Raw genomic sequence first — 5,678 nt, forward strand, 5'->3', positions numbered from 1 at the left:
CCGGATCTGTTTCACCTGTCCTTGTGCTTGTCTCCACCCCCTCCAGGTGTCACCCATCTTCCCCATTATCTATTGGGTACTTATACCTGTGTTTTCTGTCTATCTGTATGAGTTTGTTTTGTTCCTCAAACCTACCAGCGTTTACCCCCTTGCTCATGTCTTGTCTATTTTCCTGGTTTTGTCCTTTCTTCCTGCCCTGACCCTGCCTGCCGTCCTGTGCCCTCTACTCTGGATTACTGACCTGACCTTGAGCCTGCCATCCTGTACCTTTGCCTTCCCGTGTTTGAATTAATAGACTTTTGTTACTTCGACACTGTCTGCACCTGGGTCTTACCTTCAAATGTGATATTTAGACCAGAAAGGGCCCAGAACTCTGCAGGCTTTCGAGCTTTGCAAGGAGCCTGAAAATGACCCCCAACTCCCCCTTGATTTATTTTTTGCTTTGTCCCAATCATCTGATCAGGATCATCTCACTCTACTGATTTGCTTTCCTTAAAGAACTATACTGACAAGATGAAATCTGTCTGAATCCCTATAAAAATGCATTCTTGTTTACAAGCCCTGCTGCCTCCTTCCACCCCATCTTGAAGTAAACCATCTCTGTGTGTAAATGGATAAAGTCTCCAGCTATTGCTTTCACCAATCCAACTCTGTCAGATTAGGCAGGGAGAAGGGGAAGGATAGAAGGAATGATAAATGTAAGTATTTTAACATGGCCATGAATTGAATAGTGTTTTGTTTTTTTACCCATCAAACTTACACAACGTATTTCTCCAGAGGGAAAATAATGATAGTAAGCGATTCAAGAATACTGTGACACAGCCAGCCAGGGATTCCTGGTGATGTAGCTTGTCTCCAGAAACCAGGCCTGGGCATTTTACACTGCTGGAAATTCCACTTTTACAATTTATATCAGAGTAACAAGTCAAAAATACATCATATAGTTCATTCTTGGGGTTGATAAAGTTGATAAAGTTGTTCAACATACTGTAATTCCTACATATGTATATCACACAAGGACAAGTAATCTTAGCAACCATAATAGTACAGATTGTGGTTTAAACATTGTTGGAGAGCAACCGCAAAGTACAAAGACAAGCCATGTTGGGATATGTATGTTTTTCCACTTTTCCACAGATTTTCCTGCCTCATGATGCCATCTATTTTGTGACGTTTTTTTATTTTACCTTTATTTAACTAGGCAAGTCAGTTAAGAACAAATTCTTATTTTCAATGACGGCCTAAAGTGTTGGTCCCATGTTCCATGAGCTGAATTAAAATATCCTAGAAATGTTCCATATGCACAGAAATGTTGAGCACAAATTTGTTTACATCCCTGTTACTGAGCATTTCTCCTTTGCCAAGATAATCCACCTGACAGGTGTGGCGTATAAATACGTTTTTTTTTTTTTTTTTGTTCCTTTATTTAACTAGGCAAGTCAGTTAAGAACAAATTCTTATTTTCAATGATGGCCTAGGAACAGTGGGTTAACTGCCTGTTCAGGGGCAGAACGACAGATATGTACCTTGTCAGCTCGGGGATTTGAACTTGCAACTTTTCAGTTACAAGTCCAACGCTCTAACCACTAGGAGATGCAGACATAAGCACTGTTTCCGGTAAATGTAGATTTCTGGACCCTTTTTTTGCACTATAGGGGATCGGCTTGTCTAACGTTTTGCTTTTGGGAGTGTATACCAGTCAAACTGTCTATCCTGCCCTCTATCTACCATTAATTGTGACAATAGTGGTAGGTGGATCTTTGTCCAGTTCTGAAATAGGGTAACTAGCAATCATAGGGTAAAATGGGAGGCAAAAAGTAGCCTATATAGCAGGAGGAGTGGCGAAGGATGCAGTCATAAGCACTGTTTCCAGGAAATTTGTACGTTTGGATTTCCGGACCCTCTCTTGAACAATAGGGAAGGGGGATTGTCTTTACTTTTTGCTTTTGGGAGTGTATACCATTCAAACTGTCTGTCCTGCCCTCTATCTGTGGTGACAATATGGGGTGGCATGTAGCCTAGTGGTTAGCGCGCTGGACTAGTAACTGAATGGTTGCAAGATTGAATCCCCGAGCTGACTAGGTAAAATAAATCTGTCGTTCTTCCCCTGAACAAACCGTCATTGAAAATAAGAGATTGTTCTTATTAATTGTCTTGCCTTGTTAACTTCTGCAATAGGGTAACTAGCAATCATGCAAAGGTGAATAAGGCAAGCAATTTAATCCCAGCTGTTTTGAAATTGAAGAGCAAATCATTGTCAATAGTTTGGAATATTTATACATTTTTTTAAACAAAAACAATTGGAATATAAACGATTAAATATTGATTAAACACACACACTAAACATTTCATTACAATGACAATAACTTCACACAAAGGCATTTCCCCTGATTTTTTTATTGACACAGATGTCGCAAATTAATCCCACCCAAATTAAATTTGTGCATAGCTCGTGAGCCCAACCTCTGACACTGCTCGCACCATATCCAGTCAGTCCCCACCGCTAACAGAGAAGAGCTTGTTACAGAACAAGCATTCTGCATCCCCTTCTTTTAGGGTGTATGTTGTGGATTTGGAACCTGGACAACCTTTTTCAGTGGGGCCACATCTTTCTTCAGTATCATAACTTTCTTTCTCCCTTTGCTTTCTTACTTCTCTCTTAGTTAATTTTCCTTGTTCTCCAGGAACCTATTGTAGGGTGAGGCTGTCAGGAGTGTAGCCAACTCAGTCTTTCTTTTCCTAAGCCTCGCCTCCTGTATCCTGGGCCTGGAGGACAACTCCAAAATTACTTCTGCCACTGTTTGTTGTAGCAGAACTGGTACTTTTAACAAAAACAATCAAACAATTAAGCAACAACAACATATATTTATATATATAATCTCAGGTTGTACAACTGATGTAGCTTACAACAAATTTGACATATGATTGTGTAAATAAATGGTGTGCAGACAAACTCATAATAAATAGTTATTTTGTATTTTTATAACAAACCGTGTGTCAAATGTGTTGTACAACCTGAGTGTTTACAGAGTCATTGTGATTTGGGTTTCCATACTCTCAAAGTCTTAACATTTTTGGGGAAAAATAAGGACCTCATACATGTCACACATACAGGACCTCATATTCAGAAATGCTTCATTCACAGCAATGTGTTACACGTCGCTGAACGATATTACTATTTAAGTTGTGTAGACTGCAAATTAATGTTTTTTCAATAGCAGTTTGGAAATGTAAGTGTCTGCAGAAATTATTTCCTCCTTTTTTAAAGGAATTATTTACAGAAATGACTTGAAATAAGTGATTTGTATATCTGGGAGTGCGTGTCGGAGTTTAATACAATTATTTATATATATTTTTATGTGTGTGTTTCATTATCCCCCACTAAATATTTTGTGTTGCCGACTATTATTTCACTATTTGGATCAGTTTCAATTGGGGACTTTTATTTTGAAGGTGAGCTGCAAATTCCACTATCGTGGTTAATCCTTATTGTGGCTAGTTTCACACAGGTGTTCTCTTGATAACAAAGACAACAAAGACAGACTGGATCAAATGTGAGAAATCTTGTGCCTGTTGCGTTAACTGTTTCAAGGCAGGTTCCTTAAAAACAGGGCAGCCCTGTCAAAATGAGGATGGGACTATTTAATGTTAGATCACTCAAATAAATCTAATTTCAGAGCACAATCTAAAACTGTATGTTTCTAACTGAAACTTGTCTTATTGAAGCTTCTCCCCAAACTATAGTTTTTGTCATTCTTTGAGATGCTCTAAATGGCAGGGACATCTCTGTCGGTCACCTCAGTTCATTTAAACATCATGCTGTATTGTTAAAATGTCAACCATCTGTGCTTGTTGAAAGCCTCTATAGACCACGAAAACCATGTCTCACTTGTTCAGCTGATTTCTCAGAATTTCTGTTCGTCATTCATACAAAATGTAGCAAAATTAGGAACTCATGTGATTTTAATTGACATATACCGTGCTTTCAGAAAGTATTCACACCCCTTTACTTTCCCACATTTTGTTGTTACTGCCTGAGTTTAAAATGGATTCAATTAGTTTTTTCCCCACTGGCCTACACACAATACCCCATAATGCCAAAGTGGAATTGTTAATTTTTTATTTTTACAAATTCATTAAAAAAAATGAAAATCTGAAATGTCTTGAGTCACTAAGTATTCAACCCATTTCTTATGACAAGCCTAAATCAATTCAGGAGAAACAAGTCACATAATAAGTTGCATGGACTCACTCTGTATGCAATAATAGTGTTTAACATGATTTTTGAATGAATACCTCATATCTGTACTCCACGCATACATTTATGCATACATCCTCTGATCCCTCAGATAATATTGCCACGGCAACTGAAAGCAGAGGAAAGTAAGAGGACAATTAATGCTATAGAAACTCTTACCAATGAGATATCTCTCGATCCTACTGAAATGAATGATACTTTTAAGAAATATTACGAAGACCTCTACACTTCCCAATCAAGCGATGATCTATCAGAGATCGACTCTTTTCTCTCCTCTCTCAACCTCCCATGCCTGTCAGAGGAAGACAGAGTGTGAACAGTTCTCAGTCCCTGAATCGTTGGAGGCCATTAAATCCTTACCTTCTAATAAATCTCGTGAGGAGGATGGTTTCCCTCCAGAGTTCTACAAATAATTTAAGGAGCTGTTAGTACCCTACCTTATGGAGGTACTTATAAAAGCCAAGGGAGGACCACTGCTTTACAGAGTCTTTCTCTCAAGCATTGATTACAGTAATTCACAAGAAAGGGAAAAACCTGTGACCTGTGTAAATGGAAGGACTTGCCTCTCACTCTATAGGGTAGAATTAATGTAATTAAAATGAATATCCTGCCCAGATTTCTATATCTGTTTCAATCTCTCCCTATCCCTGTTCCCGCAGCATTTTTTCCTCTCTTGACAAGCTGACCAGACGGTTTATCTGGCACGGCAAAACCCTTAGGGTTGGCCTGGATAAACTGACCCTTGATTACGGTCAAGGGGCTTAAACCTCCTAATTTCAGAATGTACTACTGGGCTGCGCAGTCTAGATTTCTGGCTCAGAGGTTTGACAATGGTCCTTCTCCCTCATGGTTGAACATTGAAAAGTTTGAGGTAAATGATGACGCTGGGGCAGAAATGTTTTACAAATGGTACAGGAAATCTATAAGAACCATCCCAGACAATCCTTTAATTATACATGCATGGTGCAAACTGCATGAGCTGTTCGGACGAGGGGGATTTCTTTCCCCTAAAACCGCTCTATGGAACGATAGATTGATTCATAAGTTTTTCCAGAATAGTAACTTTAGACCATGGTCTGATAAGGGGATCCCTCTTTTGCAACATTGTTATGAGGAGGGAATTCTTATGTCTTTTGAACAGATGAAACAGAAATACCATTTGTCTAACAGGGACTTCTTTAGTTACCAATAACTATGAAATGTTATTAGGGTGACTCTCAAGGGGCAATGGAACCTACCTAAGATGTCACCTGTTGAACAACTCTGCCACGCAGACCAACCACTGTTCAAGACCATTTCCCGTGTTTACGATGCTCTTATGTCAGGACTAACACGGCCTGAGCTAGATAAACCCCAACTTAGATGGGAATAAGATCTAGGTATTAATCTTGATGAGGGTCTATGGAGTGAACTATGCAGA

Source organism: Oncorhynchus tshawytscha, linkage group LG02, assembly GCF_018296145.1.
Source record: "Oncorhynchus tshawytscha isolate Ot180627B linkage group LG02, Otsh_v2.0, whole genome shotgun sequence".
Taxonomy (NCBI): domain Eukaryota; kingdom Metazoa; phylum Chordata; class Actinopteri; order Salmoniformes; family Salmonidae; genus Oncorhynchus; species Oncorhynchus tshawytscha.